This window comes from Alligator mississippiensis, chromosome 8 (assembly GCF_030867095.1).
Source record: "Alligator mississippiensis isolate rAllMis1 chromosome 8, rAllMis1, whole genome shotgun sequence".
In the NCBI taxonomy this organism is placed as follows: Eukaryota; Metazoa; Chordata; order Crocodylia; family Alligatoridae; genus Alligator; species Alligator mississippiensis.
The window spans coordinates 16,124,401-16,151,617 of record NC_081831.1 but is presented as its reverse complement, the minus strand read 5'-3'; the positions used below and the strand labels follow the sequence as shown (position 1 = coordinate 16,151,617).

The 27,217-nt window shown below is 45.0% G+C and overlaps 1 protein-coding gene across 8 annotated transcripts in view; it reads left to right on the top strand.

The window, feature by feature from the left end:
- Positions 1–27,217, top strand: part of LOC106737870 (uncharacterized) — a 101,829-nt gene that overhangs the window by 31,156 nt on the left and 43,456 nt on the right. The window contains exon 2 of one of the 8 annotated variants that reach the window (XM_019494421.2): positions 4,890–4,928. The exons of the other annotated variants lie outside the window; for them this stretch is intronic. The gene's annotated coding sequence lies outside the window, so the exon portion shown is untranslated. The remainder of the gene's footprint in view (positions 1–4,889; positions 4,929–27,217) is intronic. 8 annotated transcript variants of the gene reach the window in all.

Genomic DNA, 27,217 nt, shown 5'->3' with positions numbered 1-27,217 from the left:
AAGGTCAATGAAGACTGAACTCTCATATTGCCTCCAGAACTGGCAACCAACTCAGTGTCCGGGGTGAGGAATATGGACAGAGAATTTGAGGAAGGAAGAGACTGGCGCTTTGTTGTCTTGTGCATAAAGTCTGGGCACTACTTCAAGGATATAACAACAGGCACATCAGTGGGTGTTAAATTTGACAGTAGGGCTGCAGCCTCTGATTCAGGACTTTCCAGGCCTCTAAGTTCTGGAGTCTAAGGAAGAGGGGCAGAGTACAAATCAGTCTGGACAGGCCCTACGTAAATACTCTCCCTCTTAACGTTCACTTTGTTCCGCTGTGAGATACAGGATACTGGGAAAGAATGACATATGGTCTGACCCAGCATGGCATCTCTCATGTTTTTCAGTTGTGGCTGAAACTTTTGTTGGGCCTATGAACAGGAGAGGATTACATCCACCATGAATGACAGCATCAGTCTCTGTCACGTTCCGTCAGTGCTAAAATAGACTGTACAACTTTAAGATTTTTAAATAAGAAGAATTGAGGGCCCAATTTTGTGAGGTATTGCATATTCTAAATCCATTGACTTAGAGGATTGGGTCGTCTGTCTGCCGGTGAGTCCTCAGTGTTTAGCAATTAATTTCTGCTGTACTTAAATTGATTTGTATTCTGTGAAAATATATTCTAATTATTTATCATAATACCAAGTACAGCCAGAGTATATTTGTTCCAGGAACTACACACAATTGCTGTGTAAACTGCTAAGCTCTTGTGTTTTTGGCATGTTGTTAAAAATCAAATTATAAAAGTTTAGCAACAAAGTTGTAATTAGGGTCAGTGAAAAACTGTGGGTAGAATAATATTGTGGATTCATCAGTTTTCATCATACTCCATAGTTTGCTAGAACCCAGAAGTATTATTGCAGTTTAACATACTAACACTGTCAGTAAAATATCCCCTACTTCCTGGACTGGAATTGGATCTTCAACAAGTGCAGTGCCAAAGCTGGACTCAGCTTACAAGGGCATGTTCCTGAAAGGCAAAATGGGTACAGTTAAAAGGAAGATAACATCACTGAAATAATGCTACTGGGCTGGGGAAGGGAAGTCATCCCAGCTGGGCTGAGTTCCCTTCCCCAACTAGATCCTAGCCCTGGGGAGGGAAACTCAGCTTAGCTGGGTTCAGTTCCCTTCCCCAGCCTGATCGCAGACTCACCTTGTTTTGTTTTGAGTCTGTTTTGAAGCCCTTTGTTTCGTTTGGATTTCACTCTTTCAAGCTCAAAATGAGTCAAAACAGTGTTGAAATGAAACAGCTGGCGAAATTTCGCACAGCCCTAATCTGCACCCTCCATAAGATTACATGTGTATATATTAAATGTTTCATATAACAGTTGTATTCAGATTACAAAGTTCAATAACATGTCAGTTCACTTTAAAGCACTTTAACTCTCCCAACACCTTCCTGAGGAGAATGTTATCTTAAGCCAACACCACTAAGCATCCTAATAAACAGAAACATCCCTTTATGGAGCATATAGAAGTCTCTGCAGGGAGGTACATTCGGGCACAGTTTAAGGCTACTTTATTGGTAAGAATACCAGCATACGGCACCTCACTCTTCAGAACCAGCATGTGGGAGGATGGAATCAAAGGCAACTTGAAGAGCTCTCCCATTAAAACCAGGGAAGTTAGTCCCAAGATGGTGACCAGATCTTCAGCATAGGCTGATGAACCAGCCGAGATTTTGAGATACTTCATCATTCACTCTTGGGCTAAGTACAGACAGTCAAAGCCAGAGGCTGAATCAATTCAATTTTCACAGGTTTCTTGGAGCTGTGTAGATTGAACCAACAATGAAGCAAACTGATGTTAATTAAATCAGTTAAGTTTGATACTGCATTCATCCAGATCTATCTTAAACTGGTTTCAGCCATTTTGAAACTGGTTTATGTGTACTGAACTTCTGTTTGGTTACAGGTTAAAACCATTTTCTGATCACTTATCAAGTTTGCTTTAGGCCACTGGGTTCAAGGGATGGGGTACTTGCTCAGACCTCTATGCCCCTGGGGTTCTGTCCTTGAGTCAGCATTCAGCAGAGACAGGTGGGGTGATAAACAGTTTTGTCTTTATTAGGAAGCATGATTCAACAACACACACACACTCACAGCTGGCAGGGAGAACCACCTACCACCAACAAACCGCAGCCACAGGTACCCGGGGAAAACTGGACCGTTCCATTGCAGGCCCCTTAAAGGTGCATTCCATACACCACATCCCCTTCTTTACTCTGGGAGCTTCCTCTTAAGTAGATGAATGTTTTTCAGTAGCTACTTTAACATGGAATGTTTTAGGATTGTAGAGCCAGAGGTTGCTAGCACTTGGCTCACCGATAGAGTCTAGCCTTTACTGCTATCCCATTACATAGTCCTTGTACTTCACAGGCAACTTCACCATACGTTCACTCTTAGTTTGTGTGGTCTCATCAGATGTCTCTGTGGATACTGGTGGATTCTCTGAAATGTAATGAAACCCTTGCTCTTGGTGGTCTGGTTTTACTTCTGATGTTTGTTCTGCCGCCACCTCTTGAGGTGCATCAACATGTTCTCCTGGTATCAATGAATAATCCTTTCTTAAGTGTCTTCTGTTCCTCCTACAGACATTACCACAGGGGGTTTTTACCACGTAGGAACGTGGCTCATCCCATTTTAACCATAATGGATGCTGGTATCCAACCTGTATTTGTTTGCATCCCTACCTACTTCGCCCCTTGTAGTGGTGGCAAGAATGCAGCCGTGTGGTCATACTGCTTCTTTTGGCACCTTTGAAGTTTCCGCAACTTGTGGGAGGCATTCAATGGTAGCTTTGGAGTCAGCACCACTGTTGTAGCAGGGAGGGTATTATGCAAAAGTCTCCCCATCAGAAGCTGCCCTGGAGCATACCCAAGACCCGTAATGGGCGTGTTCCAGAGATTGAGTAAAGCCAGATGTAGATCTAAGCCATCTTGCAATGTCTTCTTAAACATTGTTTTGATGGTCTGAACTATGCATTCAGCCTGCCCATTGGCTTGTGAATAACCTGGACTAGAGTGGGTGATGGTTTTGCCCCAGTCAATTGCAGATTGTTTCATCATGTGGCTTGTAAATGGCACGTAATTACAAACAATTTCTTTAGGTATGCCATGGCGAGCAAACACAGACTTCATTTTGGTTACTACCATGCCAGCCATCTTGTCTGTCAGGTGCAAAACTTCAGGGTACTTGAAGTAATAGTTTGTCCAATTTGACGTGCCAATAGCCATCCTCTTCATCAAGAATGGTGAACAGCTTGTTACCAGACAAGCTCCTCTGCATATCCTCCACAGTGGGAATAGAAGAGAGCTGCCTCAACACTGCCTTGTTGTGGTCTTGTGGGTCTAGACAAAGTCTTAGTGAACCATCCTTCTTTTGTGTGATCACAATGCTATTGACCAAAGGTGTGGTCTTAGTCACCTTCATAATGACTCCCCTAGCTGCCAGCATTTCAAGGGTGGTCTTCAACTTGCCTAGGGTTGCATAGGGAATTTTTCTACACCCATGCTCAACTGGTGGTGCCATTGGGTTGACATAGATGTGGTTGGCACCAGTAAATTGGCCCAAACCTTTGAAAGCGTTGGGATATGGTTTGAGAAGATCCGCCTTGGTTGTAGGTACTGTCAGGGTCATTCCATGGACTTGTCTAATAAGGTCTAAGGTTGTGCATGCCACCCTATCAAGTATTGGTGGGTCACTATTGTCTGTTATATAAAAAGTTAAATTGGATGCATTAGCACCAGATTTGCAGCGTGCAATGATTGCACCTTTTGGTTTGATGCGTGCACCACCAAATGCAACCAATGTAACATGAGCTTGAGCCTTGCATACTTTGTCTTGCAGGGCCTTTGCTACATCTACTAGAATAGTGTTTGCTTCCACTCCACTATCTAACTTAAAATAGATAAACAAGCAGTTATAACTGTGTTATACCAGGCATTCAGGTTGTCAAGGGCCTGTGAGTGCTGTTTTGTTGACATTGTGCCCACATACAGGGTACTGACTCTTTTTTCCAGACTTCGGAACATCTCCCTTTAATTTGCACATTTTTGTGAAGTGGTTCACTCCAGAGCATTTGTAGCAAGTTTCTCCAAACGCCGGGCAGGATTTAGGTTTGTGTGCGCTTTCACACCTTTTGCAACCTTTGCCTTTTGCAGCTTCGTGGCCATCCTGTGAAGCAAACTCCATTGGGGGTTTGTTTTACCTTTGCACAGCGCTATGGCAGTTTCACTCTTGCTCAGCTGTTTATAGGTTTACTTCTGCAGCCATAACATGACCCTGGGCACTTGTGAGAGCCTTTGCCCTGCAGATATCCACAGCCTGTGCCAGGGTGAGGGAGGAGTTTTCCAGAAGCCGCTCCTTGAGTTTACAGTCAGTTATGCTAAAGACAATTTTATCCCTCAACATAACACCCTCAGCAGGTCCAAATTCACAATGCTGTGCTCTATTTCTGAGCTCAGTGACAAAACCATCTATGCCTGCAGCCTCAATGTTTCTAAGTTGCCAGAACTGATACCTTTCAAAAACAGGGTTTTTTTCTGGGTTCACAATAGTTCTTGTATGCTGCAAGCACCTCTGTAAGGGTCTGCAAACACACCTTGCATGCTGTTGTGAATTTCTAGGGCTTTATCCCCAATGCAGTGAAGCATAACTGTAATTTTATAATCCTCTGCCTCTTCCTTGGCCTTTGTGACTGCAAGGTATAATCAAAGCTTCTGTTCCCATCTCCTCCAATTCTCCCCAAGATTTCCAGTAAAGAATAATGCTGATGGAGGTTTGAAATGCTCCATTATTATTATTATTATTATTATTATTAATACTACTAATTTTTTTTAGTTGCAGGTGAAAGCTGTAACCCCCTTACTCAGGCTGCTGGTGAGTGTATGGAGAGACAGGTCACTTCTGACATCATGTAATGTTTACCCTAGGCCACTAGGTTCCAGGGATGGGGTACTCACTCAGACCTCTGTGCCCCTTGGGGTTCTGTCCTTGAGTCAGCATTTAGCAGAGATAGGTGGGATGATAAACAGCTTTGACTTTATTAGGAAGCATGGTTCAGCAACACACACTCACAGCTTGCAGGAAGAATCACCTACCACCAACAAACGGCAGCCACAGGGCATCCAGGGGAAAACTGGACCGTTCCATTGCAGGCCCCGTTAAAGGTACATTCTAGATACTGCCCTTAAACTGGTTAATGTGTTATGCCTGTCCCTAGCCTTGATGAGCTGGCAGCACCAGCAGCCAGTTTGATGCACTTTCACTTCCTAACCTGCAAACTGACTTTAGGTCTAATGAGATTTTCTGGCCTTGTGATAAAAGGTCAATTTTCTTTTCCCGTCTATCACACACACTATGATAGTCGCTGAAAATTTGCAAGGGAGATACTGTGATCTTTGTCTATAAAAAAATGTTTTCTTGGTCATTTAGTGCATTTTGTTCCTTTTCTTTTTGGCGTTTGTACTTTTCACATTTCCAGCTGCGAGGGAAGTGAGCTGCAAAAAGGAGAGCCTGAAGGCACTTTGTAAAGAAGGTTGTATATTCACAGTTGGGCACCTGAAGTATGCACACACTGCAGGGAGAATTGGGGTGGGGGGGTGGTACATGTGTACAGAGTCCAATTTGCAAGCCATTCTTCTTCTACATACACCCATGATAAATGAAAAATGTCTTGCATTTGAAAGCTTGCCTAACCCTATCCTAACTACATAGTTGGTGCAATAAAAGATATCACCCTAAGAAATTCTTGTCCCTCGCTTACATTTATAAGACAGTTTCCCTTTTCAAGACGAAATGTATACCTTTATAAGCCTGGCCCTCTTATGGGAGAGCAGTAGGGCTGTACGAAGCTTCGGTCCCTGATTCTGTTTGGCAGAGTTTTGGCCCAATTCGGTGGCCAAATCTCTGAATCTGAATAATATGGAGGCCCTTTAATCTCTCTGAATTGAATCAGAACCCTCCAAATCGATTCAGAAAGATTTGGCGATTCGGACATAGAGACAGCTTTAAATGTTTTTTCTACGTACCGCAAGGTACCAGGCGGCTTGTGCATGCTGAGATGGTGGGGTGGATGGAGCATCCCACAGGAGCGCAGGGAGCTCCCCAGTGCACTCAGCAGCAGACCCAGAAGTGGACCAGAAGCACTTCCAGTCCACTTCCTGGTCTGCTGGGGAGCACATGGGGGGCCCTCCTGTACCTCCCAGCTTGGCGACTGGTGTCTCCTGGGTCTGGGGGGGGGGAGGGGGGGGCACCTGGGGTCTCTCTGTGGCCAATCGCAGAGCCGGGGGGGGGGTAGGGGAGGGCCACAGGGGAGCCCCTTGCATGCTTGGTGGTGGATCCGGAAGTACATCCAGTCCACTTCCATGTTCACTGCTGAGCATGCAGGGGGCCCCCTCCACTCCTGTGGGATGCTCCGTGCACCCCACCATCACAGCGTTCGCAAGCCATGCCTGGTGCCTCGAGGTATGTAGAAAAAATATTTAAAGCTGTGTCTATGGCAGAATCACTGATTCTCCAAATCAGCATTGAATCTTCAGATTCGGTCGAAGTGAATTGAGGACAGCAATCCAAATCAAGAAATCGAATCACTGTCCCCGATTCAGGCTGAATCCGAATTGAATACAGCCCATTTCTCACACCCCTAGAGAGCAGTGTGACCCCTTTAAGGGCAGAGCATGGGCAGCCAGCAAAGCAGGCGTTAAAGAGCAGCCCTCTAGTCAGGCCAGGCTTCACCTAAGTAGAAAAGGCCTCAGACCAGAGTTGTATAAGCCCTGGGATTGAGCCAGTTGAGGAGGCCAGTGTCAAGGGTAGGTGCTATGTGGCCTTGGTCCTCTCCTGCCCGACATCTTACCGTGCATTGTCAAGGTGAAGATCAGCTCTGCCACTGCCACACTCTGGTGTCATGTTCTCAACTGCCATGCCTTTGGTCTTTCTTTAAGGTTGGGAGCTGGTTATGTTGGCTGATAGGTCAGGGCCTGTCCTCAGACGATTTTGTTCCTGGGGCTCCATGAGTAACCTGGAAATGAAGGGACAAGTACTCCACTCGATTGGTGACTCAAAGTCTGTGAGGCATGCAGCCTGGTGTAGAGGAGGTATGGAGCTGTGGTCTTCTATCCAGATAGGATGAACTGCACCTGAGTGTGCCAAGAGAACCGGCCGACATGGCAAAGTTATTTGAAGACTCATGGCACTCGGGAGAGATCCCAGAAGACTGGAAGAAGGACAATGTGGTGCTTACCTTTAAGAAAGGGAGAAAGGAGGACCCAGGGAACTACAGGCCAATCAGTTTGACCTCAATCCCTGGTAAAATCCTGGAAAAAATTATCAAAGAATCCATTACTGATAAGCTAACAGAAGGCAGCGTTCTGAAAGATAGCCAACACGGCTTCATTACGGGCAGGTCAGGCCTGACCAATTTCTACAATCAGGCAACTCACCACCTGGATATGAGAAATGAGGTTGATGTACTTGGATTTCAAAAAGGCCTCCGACCTAGTCTTGCATGATATCCTCATGGTAAAATTGGGAAAATGCGGCCATGACTACTTTACAGTCTGGTCGCTAGGTAACTGGCTCCGAGGTAGGACCCAGAGAGTACTGATTGACAGAACTGAGTCAACATGGCAGAAGGTGACCAGCAGTATCCCTCAGGGTTCAGTACTTGGACCAGTGCTTTTCAGCATGTCCATCAATGATTTGGATTTGGGTATTAAAAGTGAACTGGCAAAGTTCGCGGATGACATCAGACTACGGGGGAGCGTGGTCATGCTTTTGGACAAGCTGGCAATACAGGCTGACCTAGACAGGCTTGTGTGGTGGGTGGACCTCAACCTGATGATGTTTAATATGGAGAAATATAAAGTGCTCCACCTGGGGAGAAATAATCTGCAACACACTTACAGGCTTGGCAGTGCTACACTTGCTAGCACCGCAACTGAACCAGACCTGGGTGTCGTGATGGACCACAAAATGAAACGCCAATGTGATACTGTAGCTGGCAGAGCTATCAAACAGTGGCATGCATCTACCGAGGCATCTCAAGCAAGGCTAAGGATGTAATTCCCCTGCTCTGCTTGGCATTGGTGAGACCGCAGCTGGAGTACTACGTCCAGTTCTTGGTGCCACACTTCAGGAAGGATATGGAGAAGCTTGAGAGAGTCTAAACAAGAGCCATGCATATGATTAGAGGCCCAGAGAGCAGATCATATGAGGATGTTAGGCCCCAGCTCAAGTTTGGGTTTGTGTCCGGTATGTAAAGGCCAATAAAGATACCAGGGGTGAAAGTATAAAGAAGATTTATTGCTAGCAATAAAAGGTGCAAGCGGAATAATCTCACCGAACAAGCACACCAGATATGCAATACTAAGCCCCTTATATACAAGGGTTTGAATCTTCATAAGCATCCTTGTTTGTTAATTGGCTATAAAGGAGTGATGCAAGGAGTTTTTTATTGAGCATGTCTCTATACCTGTGTTTTAGCTGTGTATCTCATTAACATACATATATGTTTTATTAGCATATTTCTTCCCCACCTAGGGGTGTGATTTTTAGTATTTTAATGAGCTCTTTGTCCCAGCGCTTCTGATTCTGCTTTTGTTTTCAAACCTCCTCTATCTAAGACTGTCTGCTCCGTATCACTGCAGATGGGCATTCGTCACATAACATTCACTTTTGCTTAGGCTTTGCATACTAGTTTCAAACCTCACAAGGAGAGGATGAAAGACTTGGGGCTGTTTAGCCTGGAGAAGAGAAGACTCAGAGGGGACTTGGTGGCAGTCTATATGTATATTAGGGGTGCACCTCAGGGCCTGGGAGGGCATCTGTTCACCAAGGCCCCCCCAGAGGAGGACAAGAAATAATGGGCACAAACTCATTGAAGATAGCTTCAGACTGGACATAAGGAAAAACTACTTGACAAATCAAGTGCCAAGGGTTTTGGAACAGGCTTCCTGCAGAGGTGGTACAGTCACCCACCCTGGCAATCTTCAAAAAACATCTTGACACCCAGCTTGCTGGGGTCATCTGACCCCAAGAGTCTTTCTTGCCCAAGTGCAGGAGGGCTGGAACCGATGATCTGTAAGGTTGCTTCCAGCCCCTAACAACTATGAAACTATCAAACTATAAGTTTTGGATTAGACACAATTTGTGGTATAGGACTTGTATATTCTTTCCACCCCCTTGATGACCACATTTTAAAAACAGGAAAGGAATTAAAGCAATTTCAGAATTACTTAGATTGCAAGCTTTTTTTCTACAGTGCTCATCAAAATAGGGATCTGGTCTGGGACTGGAGGCAGTCATATTAAATGCTTCTGTTAAAAGACTTTCTGCTAACTCACTTTTGCAGATGTTTGCAATCCTTTTTGATTTCCTAGAACAGCCTTGCAAGCAAGCAAACAACCCCTGTATGAACGCTTGTGAGAGTTGAATAAAAACTGACTTCACTATGTGACACGCTTTCGTTTTTATTCCAGCAAATTCTTGGAAATGCTATGTTTTGCATTCACCCAGCTCCACTTCACTCTTCCTGTTCTAGGAAGATTCAAGATAGGACAGATTAGTATCCACTTGGGTGTCAGTTTGATGCAAGCTGAAAGCAGTATAAAATTGATAAAACCTTCAGCTACTGAATAGCCATGTAAGACATGACACCTTGGCTCTGTCAGCCTTGAAATTCCCCAGGATTGGCACTGACAGATAAAATAATCTCTTGGAAAGCTCTACAAACATGTCAGAGCTTTACAGTGATCCTATCTTTAAAAGAATTCCCTTAAGGATACTTTAGCATCCCTTTGAGGAGGTTTCAAGAATTTCAGGAGCTCAGATCCTGTCTCTTTTCAGTTGGAAGGAAAAACCCCTTTGTTCAAACTTGGAACAAGATGAATGAAACACTTTGCTTTAATGCTTGGATGAAGATGATGATAAAGGGACTAGACCTAATTATGAGGGCTGTGCAAAGCTTCAGGTGGTGATTTGATTTGGAGGAGATTTGGCCCGATTTGGTGGCCGAATCTCTGAATCTGAATCGAATCAGGGGACCAATTTAAAGGTTCGAATCGATTCAAAGCTCTCCGAATCTTTGGCAAAGACTTGTTGAGTCCCAACCCATGAACAATAGCCCAAATTTATTCCATTGCAGGTCTCTAACCCTCCCTCCTACCCCAGGCTCTGGGCTTAATGGTCTTTACCCCTGTTAATCAGGGTTCACAATAGGTCTCACTTCTTGGCCAGGAGTTTCAAACCACCTTTCTCAGTGGCCAGTTAAAGAAGCTAAGGTCTCCCTCTAATCTGGGTTCTAGCTAGGTAGTTTGCTCTAAGCAACCAATTCAGGGGTGGGCAAAATACAGCCCCTGGGCTGAACCCAACCCATGGCAGGTTTTTGTCCAGCCCGCAGCGGGTCCCTCATTTCCATTCTCCCTCATTTGGCAAGGTTACCCCTTTTCATTTTTTGGATATTGCATTGGCAGCTGCTGAGATGAAGTGGATGCATAGAGATCTGTAGTAATCATAGGATCATAGGAAAGCAGGACTGGAAATGACCTTACAAGGTCAATTTAGTTCAGCCCTCTGACTAAACCGTCCCCTCAAACTTGTCTCCCAGGGGATCCTGCCCACCAGTTCCCTGAGTTTGTTGAAGTCTGCCTTTCTGAAGTCCAGTGTCCTTATTTTGCTGTTCTCCTTCCTTCCTTCCCTTAGGATCTTGAACTCTATCGTTTCATAGTCACTATTCTTTAACTTTTGGTCGTGACCCCTATTCTACCTCCAAAAAGAATGTCATGTTACCCATTCTATTCCTGGCTCCCTGTTCCACCTTGGAGGCTTTGGCCAGTTGGTTTCCTCTATGGCTGCCAGATTGTGCTGCCTAACTTACTTCTAAATCCCACAGGAACTGTTCTAATACAGTTTGCTCTATCAGTTTTCTTTTCAAGCTTTTCTAAAGGCAAAGCCTTTTATAGGCTGCATCTCTGAGAGACTGTGCTAACTACCTAGGTTGATATGACCCTCTGGTCTTTATACTTCAAAACCTCTGTTGATAATTTTCCTTTGAGATTTCCAGGAAATTCAAAATGACCCCTCTTACTGTCTTACAGTTCTAGGCTTCTTCTTTCGAGAGTGCCCAATATGCCACTTGGGCTATCCAATCAATAGTGCCCCCAGTCAGGTTGCCCAGGTGGGTTTATTCCAATCTGGTGTTTCCATGACTTTGGAATGTCTCCGAGAACACTGGATCATTGTCCTGGTCATGTTCTCCAGGGCAAAACATTGGAAAATCTTCAGAGATATTTTTCCCACAGCCAGTGACCTTTGGGCTGACAGAGCTAGTTGTTCAAACAACATTTCTTACCTGGTAAATAACATATTTTACTCTTCTGCTTGCTGGACTTGTTACTGCAGCGTTTTCTCAATCTGATGTGTAGTCCTTGCACTTATTTGGGCCAACATACTTTGGCACTTCTGAGTTTCTGCCTGCTGTTGAGCCATGTGCTGCAGCAGTCAGTCAGCCTCCACTTTATCATTTTTAGGTTCTCAAGGCAGGAAAAAATTATTTTCTCCATGGCCATCAAAAGGTTCCCAGCCAATGTCCAGCTGTAGCAGGGTACACCTTCAGGGCTGGCAGTGGTACGTCACTTGTGCTCCCTGCACTGCTTTAAATTTACCTTCTCCACATGTGTCCTGCTTCTCTTGCCTGCCATCTGTTGCTCTTATTCTGCGTGTGGATCCCTGCAGAGATAGGGAGTCTAGTTAATAGGGCAGGAGGTTTTACTGGGTCTCCCAGTATGCTATTTCCTTCATTTAGCTTTGCTGCTTAGTGTCCTTTCAGTTATGTTGTCTATTTTTGTTGGACTTTATTCCTACCTGGTAAATCCTATAATTCTGTCTCCTCTCCACACGTCCTAATCCTTATGGATAGGCCCAGTACCAGGCTGGTTTTCCTTGTAGCCTGTTAGGCTTTCCCCACCTCAGTTTCCCAGGGTCTGTTGTCCTTCGGCAGGAGACCTATCCTATTGCCTGGTTAGAGGCCTTCTGGCCATTCTCTGCTGGTGCCCTTTCCTTATATTTCTCTAAGAGACATTGCCTCAGTCTGTCTTGTTCTCCTTACTGGACTCTGCCCTTTCTCCCCTGCAAAGTGGATTCAAGGCCCCTTGTTACAACATCTAAGATAATGATGATAAACTAGTTACCTTGGATGTAACTAAGAATCAGACTGGTTGTGCAACATGTGCTGAGTTTCATGCCACTGTGGCTTTGCTGCTAACAGTACCTGAGCTAACTAGTTCAAAGCTAGTTCAAGCTTGTCTCTGCATACTGTCACAGCAGTTGATGGAGTCTTCCCTCAGGGTCAATGTCTGGGTGAGGGGGAGGCAGGCAGACTCACTCTTGAGGACCCTTGCATAAAAAGATTTCTCTTCCCAACCAGCAGCACCCCATGCAACAAGTGCCCAGAAAAAAGCAGGAGGCTTTGCAGGGGAGGCAGGCAGCACTGCCTATTGAACTTACCTGCCTCCCCCACCCCCCACCCCAAAAAATGCATGTCTCTTAAGCAAAACCACCAACAATTCCCCTCCCAAAAGCAACCCAGCACAACCCAAGAAAATAAAGCAATCAAAATGTCAAATCTTGTCCTAAAATGCTACCTGGTAGTAAAGTAATAAGCCATTGTGTGGTAAATCATACCCACGTTACTTATTTAGCTGTCTTAAACTAAGAAAGAAAAATTAAACCATGAACATTTTTAGCGACTAAATGCTGAGTATGTGTATAAGGGCCCAAAGAGGCTTAATTTCTTGCTCTATTTACCCTGGAAAAAGCATAATTTGCACATCCATTGGCTTTAACCAGGTTTGTGAATTGTCTTTTGAACCAAAGATTCATACAAAGCTTCATACTCTGTCCTATACCTTGTCAGCCATGCTTTCCCAGACATGAATGATGTGGGTTCCGATTGCCTTGGCAGATGGATAAGCAGAGTCTAACAGGTCCCATTTACTGCTGCTACTGCTAGACCATCATAATGAATGTTATGAATAATCTAAGTCAGGGGTCAGCAACCTACCCAACAGGCCAGTTCTGGCCCACAAAGCCTTTGGATCCATCCCATGGAGCTGTGGCTTTGACAGCATTCAGGAGCAAGGGACTTTCTCTCTCCTCAGCTGCAGTTGGGTGCACAGGGCTTTGTGGAGGGGGAGCTTGGCTTGTTTCATGCTGCAGCTGGACAGCAGGGAGAAGCAGAGGAGGTGGATGGGCCCTAATACCTGCCTGATCCCACCCGATCCAGGTCATTCCAACCCCCTGCTGGAAAACATTGCTGACCCTTGGTCTTAATCCTAAAGCATAAGAGCTACAACATAATTACAGAGCTATTTTTTAGTTAATTCTGATACAGTGTGTCTTAAATCTCTGTATGTCTCCATTATTGATAGAATTTTTTTTTTGGTTCTCCTATCATTTAAATTTTTTTAAAGATATGCCTAACTTGTTATATATCAAAACCTTCCATACACTCCATGTACAAATTCTTTCTCATAAGGACAATTCAACCCTTGACTGCCAAAAAAAGGGCAAAGGTTATCATGCCAATTAAAAACAGAACCACCACATCCCATTTTTAAAACTGTAGCCTGATACAAGGCCTGTAAGCCTACTGACATCCGTCCTGCATCATGGACAGTAGAACTGTCAGCATGTTTAACAGCTTTTTCCTACTACATCTGCCCAAAGATGTTCTAGCAAACAATATTCTACTGATTTCCAGTGCACCAAGTGCCATGATAGAAAATCTGTGGGAGAAACCAAACAACAACTGTGCACCAGAATGAACGCACATCAATAATCTATCAAAGACAAGAACACCCAATGAATCTCCAGGCCTCCCTTCCATCTAATAGCTTGGGTTCAGTTTCTATATTCCAAGACCGAAAACATTGCCTGCGGCTGCATATAGGGAGATCTGGACTACTACATAATCAGGAACTTTTACAGGGTCTGCTACATATCCTCCCCAATGTTTTCTCTCCAGTGGTCTGGTCAGCTCTATAGAAAGTAATCCCTTGCTGAAGGAAGCTCCTTACCTCTGCTCCCTTGAGATGATGATACCTTATTAATCATAACTTTTAATCCGACTTTGCTCCACTGATTATTAGAGGATTTTGGTTAGCTTCCCTCCTGCACAGAACAGCCTCATTGGCTCTTCCCTCTCTGTTTCTGCCCACTGTAGTGAAATTATAATCTAGTCTGATATCAGTATTCTAGTGGAAAAGAGATACAGACCAACTTCCTCTAGAGATGAATTATGTCCTGAGGATTCTCTGGGGTTCCCTAAATGTTGATGGATCTGTATGTCACCCCTTTTTACCAGTTTTACTACCAGCTACCTTCTGGATCACATTACTTGAGCTATTGTCTCAGGGACCTTGAAGCACCCCAATATCATCTGCTGGGTATTCTTCTGCAGACCAGAATGATCACCTTGTAGTCCATGTTGACACTGGATTTGGACCCAGCACCTTATACCTTTGTTCCAGATGGGCACAACCCTCAGATCAACCACAACACCTGCCACAACACCTACCCGAGCAAGAGGAATTTCAGAATACCTTTTTATTTTAGGGGCTTTTATTTTATTATTATGTTCATTGATTTATTCTTTTGAATGTTATATTTATATTGGCTAGGATTACTATAGAATTTAATTTATATTGGAAAGAAAATACATTTCTATTTTATTTCTATACATTTAAAACTTTGCAGCATACCATACATCATACATTATAGAATTTATATAGGAAGAAATATATATTTATCCTTGTTTTTGTATGTTCATTCTTTGCACCACACCTATGCTATTGGATTATATAGGGAGAAAGATATATTTCTGTCGGTTTCATAAATGTCTTCACTGCACCACACCTACATTTTTTAATTTATGTAGGAACACAAATATATTTATATATTTGTAGAAAAGGAAGACATGAAACACACCATGAAGCGTGGTGGAAAGGCAGGTGGCCACACTGGCCAGCCTTCAGGGAGGGATGGAAGAGGGGGTAGAGGGAAAGCTGTAAGTCCTCCCCCTCCCCTCCCCCCCCCCCCCAAACTGAGATGCAGCCTCTTTCCTCCATCTAAAAGGAATGAGGCTGCTACAAGCAGCAAGTAGAGGGGAGCAGTGCCACTGCCACTGCCTGTGCCTGAGACTGCATCCCTTCCATGTGCAGCAGCCATAACCCCCTCCACTCCCACCATGATGACAACCACAACCAGCAGCACCAGCACAGCAACCTATTCCACCCCTATTTCACTTCCCAGGCTGAGCCTTCTAGTGCCAGAAGAAGAGCTGGTGCTGGATCTGGATCTTAGTGCCCCAGCAAGGGAAATTCTGGGGAAGAAAGGGGAATCACCTGAGTTTGTGCTCGACACCCCTCAAGTTTCCCTTTGAGCCAGGTCTCCTTCCCCAGAAGGCACTTCAGAGGAGGTTGATGTACAGGTGGAGACAAGCAACTTAGCTGAGTCTGCTTCTCCTCTTGCTGTGCCTCTGCTTGCTGAGGAGAGGGAAAGTGCATCAGCATCCACAGATGCACCTGCATCCCAGAAGTGAGTGTGTAATGTGATTTGGGATCATTTTGAGCTAGCAGTTGATCCCCTGTATGCTATCTGCCTGCAATGCTGAGCCCAAACCAGCCAGGGCAAGGGAACAAAACATGAGCACCATGGGGATGCTGATGCATGTCCTCAGATACCACCCCCTTGCCCTCGTTCTTTCTCATCCTGGAGCCAGCAGGAGTGTGCTCAAAGGGAAGTCCCCTGCTTGCTTCAAAGCCCCCATCCCTCCAAAGCAGAGGCAAACCACCCTGGAACAGTGTGGGAAAGGCGGACAGAAAGCAGGGCATGTTCCAAAGGTGAGTGAGCTCACCCAGAGCATTGGGGAGATGCTTGCTGTTGATGGCCAGCCATTCTCCCTAGTTGAGTGGCCAGCATTCAGGCAGGTCATGGCACTTGCGGTCCCATCATACCAAGTGCCCGCATGTACCACCTTCAGTAGGACAGTGGTTCCATCCCTGTATGAGGCGTGCAAGGAGTACTTGATGGAGGAGCTGCTCAAGGCAGGTCCACAGGTAGCCTTACACTTCACTTCAGACATCTGGAGTAGCTGGGGTGGAGATCATACCTACCTCTCCCTCACAGGGCACTGGTGTGGCCAGTCAGGCTGTTGGTGGGCTTTTCTTCATGATGAGGTGATAGATGAGTCCCACACAGCAACAGAGATCATGGGGGCCATGAACTGCTTGGAGGAGCGGTGGCTCGCTGGGCAGGCTGAGCTCACCTGCAGGTTCATGGTCACTGACAATGGGGCCAATATGGTCAAGGTGGTCTGTGATGCCAATTTTGTTGGCATCCGCTGTGTGGCACACAGGTTGCACCTTGTTGTTAGGGATGCCTTGAAGGGGGACAGGGCTGCCAGTGATGGTGCTGCCACAACCAGAAAGGTAACTTCAAAATGCAGGAAGGTAGCAGGCTACATCCACTGGAGCATCAAGTGGGGCAAGATGCCGCAGGATAAACAAAAAAAAGTGAACATCGTGCAGCACAAAACCATGCAGGATGTGGAGACTTGGTGGAACTCCACATACCTGATGCTCAAGAGGCTGGTGGAGCAACAGAATGTCATCCATGAGATGGCCTTGCTCAGGGAGATCAGGATCAGTGGCCCCCTGAACAGAGCTAGTGGGATACCATCTCCCAGATCTTGGTGGTCCTCAAGGCCACTGAGAGCCGCAGCACTGCTGATGCCCTCCTTATGTGGCATGAACTGAACTAATGTAGCTGATGTTAACATAGAGTGTAATAATAGTAAATATAACGATGTTAGTCTTGTCCCGTAAGCAACTTGAAAACTCCATTTTGTATCTTTCTGCTTCTGCAGAGTTAATTGAGTGAATTAATGAAGTGAATTAACTCTGCATAGCCTTTATGTATGAGTGTGTGTAAAAGGGTGAGTGGTGAGAGAATGGCATAGAGACGGGAGAAGAAGATTTAACTGTTTATGTAAGCAACAAGGCACCAAATGTAAGTTACCAGTCAGTAAACTAATTAATGAATGGCTGAAAAATCCCTTTTAAGCCTGGGGCACAAAGAAGATAACAAGGAGAAAGAATGCACCCATCCTGCCAGACAGGCAACAAGAACACTCCAAGGCTAAAATAAGCTGAAGACCAAAGAAGAACACCCGCAAAAACAGAAGCTGGGTATAGAAAAACCCCAAACCACTGAAACAAAGGATGCCAATCCCTATTGAAGAACACTTTGAAAATGCCAAGTTGGGTGAGTCTCTCTACTGCTGTTTCATTGGAGCACAGATGCATCTTCACCCTGCTCCAGATGTTATCTTCAAATCTGCTATATTCAAATCATCATCATCTACTCAATAAGCCCAGGTTGGCCACCCTGGGCTGATATTGAGCAACTATTGCTGGTAACTATATCTGGTGTATGTGTGGATGAAATGGTTACTTTGTGTATGTGTATGCCTGTGTGTAATGATATGTATGATGATTTGTGTGTATTTATATGAATGGTGTGCCCAAACCTCTATGTCTAACTCATGTAATCAGTAAATGCAGCACCTTGCCGTATCCCGCTTCATAAAGTCTCGCTCGTGATTTGAGCAATTGGCAATTTGAGTAACACTTAACCAGGTGATCGCCGTAGTGAGGGAACTTCAGAGCCAAATGGAGAGCTTCCAGGGAATCAGTGTTCCTGGCTGGGGCAGGCCGCTGTCACCAGACGTGCAGGCACTAGTGAGGTGGCTGAAGGAGGGCATCAGGAAACAGCTTGATCTCTTGTGGTCCAGTACAGTCCATGTGCCGGCCTCCATGTGTGACCCAAGGATGAAGGGCACCATATGCAGCAGCCAAATGTTGAATCAGTGGACGGAGTCACTGGTAAAGAAAGTCAGGGAGGCAGAATGGTGGAGGTGGGGGGACAGCGGGATCCACTGTCTCATGCTAGCACGCCATCCACGAGCCAGTCTTGTCCTCCGCCACAGGCGCTGCCAATATGGGCTAAGGGCATGGCTTCTATGGTGTGGTCCAGAGCCACCAGACCCCAGCATCAGGCAGGTAGTGCTCACACTTTGGTGGCTGCCTATCTTGCTGAAGACGTGGAGCCACAGTTGCCTGGGAACACCTGTCCTGTACACTGACCAGTGTTCAAGTGCAAGGGTGTTCAGTATTGCTGGGGATGTAGTGACACCTCACTACACCTGCTTGGATGTTGGTTTGGTGGAGCAGCTGGTGTTCCTGAAGGTGAACCTCCCGCTGCTAGGATTCCCCAAGCTCCAGGTGCAGACGGACTGAATGCCACCCTCCTCACTCCATACATACCTATTTCCCTTTTTAATTTTTTTAAAAACTGGGTAATACATCACTCTTATCTGGAGGGAGCACTCACGGCATCACCAGCCAGCAGGAGAAGAACATGCCCCTGCCAGGATGAACTTGGAGGTATGGGCTGGGATTATGGGGAAGGAGGAGGCCCCAGGTCCTGGGCATGACCACTAAAACTGCACCCTGCCAGGGTAGGGAAGCCTGGTGGGACTGCTAGCAACATGGCAGCCCCGTAAATGCCAGGACTAACAATCCCCTGGTGAAAGGTGGGAAGAAGGTGCCATAACCTCCAGCTAATGCACACATGCACACAGTCCTGGCTGGGGAAAGCCCAGACCTGTCACATATTTGACAGGCCTGACGCTTGCTGGCTGCAGTGCAGTTGTGAGGCTCCCGGTGAGCTCAGCTTAGCTGCCTGGGATGCCAGCTTTTGCATTGAAAAACCCTTTGTCACGCTGAGGAAGTACCTGCAGTTGGTTCTGGGTGGAAGGAATAGTAAAGAAGCCAGAGACTGGCCTGGTACACAATGCAGGCAAGAAAGCCAGTGAGTGAAAATGGAAATGAAGGCATCAGGGGGTGAGGGACAGGCTGGGGTAGGGGGGGAAGGGGGATGTAGCAGCACAGCGGTGGGATGTAAAATTGCAGTGGTGCCTGGGGTGTCAGATGTCCGGCAGGTCACAGTGTGCCAGAACTCCACTGCCTTTATTGAGTCCATGAGTTTCTGTACCTATGAGGTTGAAGAAGTGACGTTCATAGGCCCAGCTATGAAAACTGGTTTGTAATTTGTTCCCTCTCAGGATCAGGCCTGAGAGCCTGGAGGCAGAGTGTTTGTTTGGTGAGGAATGTGCCCCCACAGGTAGTTGGGTTTTGTTGTCTTTAATAGATTCTGGTGTGCAGTTTGTGGGGGTACTGGAGACTGTTGGCAGGTTTTGTGTTTTGAGCTGTAGGAAGTTGGCTTCAGTCCTGGTGATGAGGTTAGGTGCTTGTTTGAATGTACAAACCCCTTTTCAGAGCTGGGCCTATGAACTGCACTTCATCAGCCTCCTAGGTAGTAGGTACAGAAACTCATGGACTCAGTATACACAGTGGAGTTCTGGCACGCTGTGACCTGCTGGACATCTGACTCCCCAGGTACCTCCGCACTTTTACCTGCGCTGCTACATCCCCTTTTCCCCCCTATCCCCCACCCCAGCCTGTCCCTCATTGCCTGATGCCTCCATTTCCATTTTCACTGACTGGCTTTCTTGCCTGCATTGTGTGCCAGGCCAGCCTCTGATGCAGGGCCCCAGAACCCAGAGTCCCCCTGCACCGATCTTGACAGCTGGCAGGCTTCATGGCTGCAACAGGGCTTAGCAGGCCTGCAGCTTTCACCCTGCTGCGCCTTAACGTACAGTGTCACCCATGTCATGAGTTTTGCTTGTCAGAAATGACAAAGTTATAGGCTGTTTCAACCTTCCCCATTATATTCTATGGGCGAAACGTCGGAACAGACTTGAAACGGTGAAACTGTTTCGATGGAACGGAACAGCTGCTTCAAATTGAAACAAAATTAGAAACAGAACGGTGCTCCATCAAAACGTTGAAACGCTGGTCAAAACAGAACACTTTTGTTTCCCGCAGCCCTAGTATTTAAGGGTTTCACTTGGCAAGAGGATGCAGGCTGGACCATGTATATTCACACTTTCCTGAGGGTAACTTGGCCTTCTGGTTCCTGTTGTTCCTGCCTATTGGCCATTTCCATGGTTCCACCCTTGGCCTGTCCTCTGGCTTGCCTTCTTGTCTCCTGACACAGGTCTTCAGGCCATCTGTGTCCCAGTCTGTTGCATAAAGCCCCAACCTTTGACTTGCTCTTGGTTTCACAGCTAACCAGTGGGGTTGATCTGTCTGTGGTTTGTCTTTACAAGTTCTTTTCCAGGAATGATATGAAGAGATGCATGGAGAAAATGTTTTAATAAAGATGTTGTAAAGGATAGGATTTTTTTCTGTTTGTGTTGTTGGGAGTGCCTGTTCTCAGTGTGTTGGAAGGTTGAGTTTCCTCTCTTATCAGTATAAATACTTGTGCTTAACTACTGCACCTTAATTCCTGTAAACAGTGTGTCTAATACTCAAAGGCTAAATAAAAAATGTGCTCATTAATACTAATGCTTTCTCCTCTCCTTTTCTAAGAGTTAATATCTTTTAGTGAAACCTTCAGCTCTTTGGCATCGTGCCTCTCACCTATGCAAAAAATAATGTCCTGGGTTTTTTGCACCTACTAAGAATGAAAGTACAGGAACTTATATGGTTATGAGAGCCACTCAGATGATTAGGTATTCACCCTTGTATGAAGAGTGCCTCCCAGTGCCCGTGCATCATGAAACCCTTCATATCTAAATTGGCTTCAGTGGGATTTAAGTTGTGTTAGTTTCAATTTGTGCCAACATCAGCCTTTATCTTAAATAGCTCCTTTTCCGGTTACTCCTGAAATAAGATATCTTACTCTCCTCTCTCTAAATCTTTTCATTTCTCTGATTATTGGTTCCAGTTAGAGTTCTTTCTTGAATACAGATGCCCAAAACTGTATAGAATATTTCAGATGGTCTCACTAGTGCAGTAGCTCTAATACTTGATTATCATTACTTATCACTACCTCAACAGATGCAGCATAGGATTGAATGTTATGGTTACATTATGATAGTCATCTTGCTTTCCTTATTCTCAGTTATTTTCAAATGATAAGTGAAACTCATTTCATCTTATAGTGAAAATTATAGTGAAATTTCTTGTTGTAAGTTCCAAAATGCATGATTTCGTACTGGTGAATTCATCCCATTTATATATAATTCTAATCCTCAGGGTCATCGGTTCTTCTGCATAATATCCAGATCCATCTCTGTACTGATGGTGTTTCCAAACCTGTATCATCAGCAAATATGATAAGCATACTGCCACTTCCTGTGTCAAGATCGGCTGGTTTCTGCAACCAGTCATTGAGGCATCCCACTTGTAATCATCTTCCAGACTGATTCTTCCCTTTTCAATACTACCCATTGTTGTTTTCCCTTTTAGCCAGTTCCTTACCCACTTTACAGTTCCTCAATATTCTGCCCCTTGTCCAGCACAACTAATGATTTCCTGTGACACTATATCAAATGTTTTATTGAAATCCAGGGTAGATTTACCACTGTTCCCCTGTCTAGAAAATGAGTTATCGAAAAACTAGATGGTTGCACCCTGACCTGACACATTTATTACCGGTTTTGCAATTTCATAGGCCCACTAGAATTTTTTTTGCATTTTTCCTTCCCTTAGCTGTGGAAATTCACACCTCCCTGCCCTCCTATTAGTCATTTTTTTTTCATTCTTGTGACTTCATCTTTCCAAATATTTTATTCCCATAGTCGCTCAAAATATGCAGGGGCTTCTGCCTGCCAGCACCACAAAGAGATGCTGACTTCCCTCAAAGTCATCCGATCCTGTCACAGTAACTTCTGCTGGTTTCTTTAGAGGCACAGACAGATCCCTTGCCAATTCCCTTCATTTCTTGATTGATTAAGCAAAGAGTCCCACGTTTGTAAATTAAACAAATTAAAACCAATGGAACCTGTTTTTTGCACAGTGAGATTCAACTTCCTCCATATTCCATCCACTTTTACTTTCTCTAATTGTAAGAGGAACACTAAGCATAAAGCCCAGCTAGGACCCCTGAGGTGGGACAGGCATGGGCTTCAGTCGGGATCACTGTCTGTGTTTTTCTTTCAGGGGTATCCTTCCCCTTCTCCAGGGCCTCCTTGAAACAGGGGCAGTGGCAGTATGTGAACTAAGGCTGTTTGCACCTCTCAGCAAATAATATGATCCTAAAATAACCTAATATAGCACTTAGGATGGTCTCTTCTTTCCATTTTCCATCCTGATATCTTGTTATCCCAGGCCTTTTAGCTTGGACTAAACCCAAAAGTCTTATGGCTCAGTGGTGAGAGGCAGGGATTTTTGTGGGTGATAACTTTTATTGGAACAGCTGCGATAATTTAGTCGCATGAAGGGTGAAATATTTTGGTTTAACCAGTGATAGGGTTCAATATGAGGGTAAGCGAATGAAACAGAATAACCTGCTACGTGCAGGTGGGGCAGGATACATGCCCTACCTGGCACACATGTGGTTCCTACTGCACATATATGGTTCCTACTGACCTTTAAACTCCATGAAATTTGAAACTTTGCCAGATGAATTGATTGTGGCTATCCACATGCTAGGAGAGGATCTGGGCTTTTGAAATCAGTCATGTTTACTTTAATTGAACATTTTTATATGATCTGTGAAGAAAAAGGGGCATTTCTTGACTGTGTAGTGGAGTTAATTATTACAGTGGTGCTCTGCCTTGTGAAAAAATCTGCTCTCATGCAGCTGCTTCAGTTAGAATTTGGAAAACATAATATGCTAATCTGAATAATCTAGGGCAGAGGTTCTCAAACTGTGGTCCACGGACCACCACTGGTCCACGAGCTCCATTAAGGTGGTCTGCAGAAAGGTTGCAGAACAGTCCAGAATACCTGTACGTGTAAAGTAAGGCTACTGATATTAAAATATGAGTTGTGTGCTTTGATTTGTACAACAAAAAAGGTTTATTAAGTGGTCCATCAAGACCCTCAGCCATTTTCAAGTGGTCCATAAAAAAAAAAGTTTGAGAACCACTGATCTAGGGCATTTTCTTCACCTGAAGTTTAGGAGCTGTACGTGTTATAGCCAGATTTTGGGTGGAATAAGAAGTTGAAACTTGGAAGTAACAAACTTTTATGTAATGTTGATATTAATGGTTTATAAAGACTGTTCAAGCATCATCTGCTCTATTAAAGAGCATCTTGAATCATGTGGCAAACTACTATGAAGATTGTATTAATTGCATGGCAATTTTTTGTCAGAAAAAGGAGGTAAGACCAGTTGTGGTCTTGTTCTGACCACATTTTGGGAAGCATACATATAGTTGCATATATGCATGCCCAGGCATCTGTATACTTCAGCGATGCTATTCTTCCACAAAATGTATATGACCACAGTGGATCCTTCTGGGAATGCTCAGAAGAGAAGGGCAAATGCAACTACCTAGATAGAAATAGGATCTAAAATCTGTGCAAGTGCCCATGGTGGCATTTAGGCAGCTACATTTGCATACATAATTAGTACATAGGTATGTAAAGATGAACTAGGATTTGATCCTTAATTTTTAAGTACCTCAACTTTCCATCTCTAAAATGGGTAATTTCTCCCTACTCCCACACTCTGTTTAGTCTATTAAAAAGTTAGATACGTTGTGCATGATTTGCCTCTTGTATTACCAAGCACAGAGGGCACTGATCTTGTTTGAAGGTGCTACTTTGGTATCACTGTTAATAGTGGTAGTGAGGCTTTCATACATTTATAGCAAGTTTCAGATTTATAAAGACAGAGGGCACAATGACAGAAAGTTTTTCTCTTTGAATGCAGAGATCAAACTTCTGATGCGGGGGGGGGGGGGAATGGAGATGTGTGAGGCTTTGAAAGTCAAGGAAAGGACAGGAGGAAAATCCACTCCTAAGATGCCAAGGCTAAAAAAGACATTATGGAGCTGAGTCTTCTGACTGTGGAGGAGAATAATCTGGATAATTAAATTACTGAGTTTATAATGATACATGGGTTGCACTTAAACCCCCTTCACCCAAATGAGCACTGGATTTGGTTGTTCACCCAAGATGGCTGAAATGCACAGGCAGAAGGGCTGTGGTATGCAGAGTTCCTGTTAGTTATCGTGTGGCCAACTCTCTTATATGTACAATTACAAAGAGCATGGAATTGCACAGAGCATGGATTCTGCAGAAGCTGCTCAAAATGGCAGCAAGTGTAACTGGTAAAGTGATAACAGGAAAATGGGGATACTCTGAACAGCCTGGAGTGGAGCAAACAAACAGCAAAATGGTGTAATGTATACAGGCTGGGCGCTACTCGTACATAGAATAAGAAAAAGGGAAGAGTGAACCTGGAGAGAGAGTTCTGTGGAAGCAAATAAGGCAAAATGGACTGTGTACTCCTCTGTACTCTGAATCTGTAAATAAAACATTGACTGAAAACCACAAAAGAAAATTAGATGCCAGAAGCTGAGCAAGATGGAAAAAGATTTAAAAACTGAAAGGCCTTTGTCAACAAAAAGAAACGTCTTTCATTATAGGAACAGGGAAATGTGCTTAGGAGACTGATCTGAGTCCAAGGTTTGTTTAAACAGGTTCAGGAATGGGTTAAGTAATTGAATGTAAGTAGTAAGGCAGACTGCCATCCTAGACAAATGTAACAAAAAGGAAATGAGCCCCAGTCCCTTTACTAATATGCACACATATTTTGATTAAGAAAATATGATGTGAACCTGTGTTTGACAGTGTTCTGTGACCCTTGGGTGAAGGGTATCTGGACCTACTGATTTAAACACGTCCAGCCCCTCCAACAATTTCCTAACTAGGTCAGTCCTGACCCTAGGGATGGCAGTGCCTCCCCTGGGTCCATCCTTAATCCTAGTGGGGGAAATGTCCTGATCCCTGTTCAGGAATATGGAGGCAAAGAATTTGTTAAAGAGGTCAGCTTTTTTATTAGCTGCAATCACCAGATTGCCAAGCCTGTCCTGTAGGGGCCCCACATTCCCCAGTGCCTTCTTACTCCCTCTGTATTTCAAAAAGGGCTTTCTGTTATCCCTAATTCAGGTTGGTAGCCCTAGCTCTGTCTTTGCCTTGGCCGTCCTAACACTGGATATATCAATAAAACATTGCCCAACTGATTGCTATCTCTCTGTCTCTCTGTCTCTCTGTCTCTCTATATATAGTGGTCTTTTGTTTTAATTGTGGAGGAACATGGATTTCGGGGTATTTTACAGAGTGACTTTGGGATTTGTTTATCAGGGATTTTTCAATTTTCCAATAGGGTACACCAGAATTCCTGCTAGGGGGACCAGTGTCAGGACCCTGCCTGCTCAGAGCTGGCACCTTGGACCCAGATGGAGGTGGCTGACTCCTGGCCAATTGGGGCCAGGAGGACATGCTTTGACAATTCAAAGCAGGCCACCACACCTGGAACATCATCTAGGCAATAGCTGCTCAGATGGCCGGGCAGGGGACACACATGGCAGTAGTGCTGCACAACGGCCACCTCTGCAGCCACAGCTCACTGGCAGCTAGCCCAGAGGGGCAGATGCCTCTACTGGCTGTGCAGTCCCCATCTGAGTCTGGCAGGTGCGCAGCAGGTCACAGCCAGGCAGCAGCCCCTACTGCCAGACTGCAGCAGTGGGTAGAGGGTGCAGGGAACTCTCAGGGCTGCTTCACCAGTCCAGTTGGCACAAGGGGTAGTGTCCCCAGGTACCAATTGGCTGGGCCCCAGAAGCTCCTGAGAGCGAGTAGCCCTGAGCTACTTGCCAGGGCAGCTTTTTGTACTGATGGGACCAGGACAGGGTGGCTTGTTATACTGCTGGGGACAGCACAGGTGCTGGCCCCGGACTCTAGCTCTCCCTGGCTGCAGATCCAGAAGGAGCCAGGCAGGGTTATTTTGCCCCAAGTGGCACAATTTGCCCCACACCAAAGTGCATGTCCAGGCATGTGTGCTGAGGCAAAAAGCCCTGGCTCAAATTTGCACTGCTTCTATTTGAGCTGCTGCAAGCACATATGCCTGCATGTGTGGACATGCCCTGCAGGTCTTCCAGCTGTTTACTATCAAAAGTCTTCTGCTACAGACTTCTTAAACCATTTAGGTAAATGAAAACATTCTTCACATAAACTCATTTGGTAATGAAAAGACACAGTTGAAAAAACGACTTGCTCTGTATTTGCATGGTGGGGTATCCTCCTTAGCCTCAGGGGCTTTGGTGGAGGAAGGATCTTTTCTTCTTCCCCCACCCATTTTCTCCTGGAGGAAAGAAACTCCCATTTCTTGTGAGCAAGTTGTGATGAAACTGATGTTCTGAAATGTACAGGGAAGTGAAATTTTGTTACTTTGTTGTTCTGTGGTTTAAGACTCTCTTGGAATTCAACAGGAAACAAATCTGTTCTGCTAGTTACAAACCAGGAAACCTAGCCATGCTCATGATTTGGTGTTTCTCACTGGCAGACCTGTGCAAATAACTACAAAAAGGTCCACATTTTGTCTCATGATTGTGAAGAACTTCTCAGTAAGAATTTGATGTTTCACTAATACGGGAGTAACGGGGCACATGTGGCACAATATTAGAAAAGAGCATTTCTTTTGAGATCAGCACTCTTTTCTTGGAAGCTTTGTAAGTTACTGTTCTGTGGTTCATTCACTTTCTGCAAACAACCTTTACTAATATTTTGTTACAGTAGTATCCCTCAGCTCCATGCAATTTGCAGCCCCCCCACCCAGTGCTGTGTGCTATTCACAGCTCTTGAATATGCCAGAGCTAAAAATCAAGTTAACTTTTGCAAATTACTTACATTTTATGGCTTTGACTTGGATGAATGGTTCTACTTTGGGCTCATCTCTAGTTCTGGTTAGGGAAAGGCAGTATGAACTTCACTTTAACATGCCTTTGGGTTTTTGGTGCTTGGGTACCAAAATAATTAGGTACAGTATAAACTGCAGGATGGATAGGTATATGCAGATCAGTGGGTAACCATGGTGCAATTAATGATTTAAAAGCTGTGGCAATTTTTGGGTTAATAGGTATCCACATGTTACACCATATCAAAAGGCAGCAGTGGGGCTGCCTATTAATATTCATGACAGAGTTCTGTCACCATGGAATTGTAACACTGTGTCCCTCAACCAGTAGTGCAACT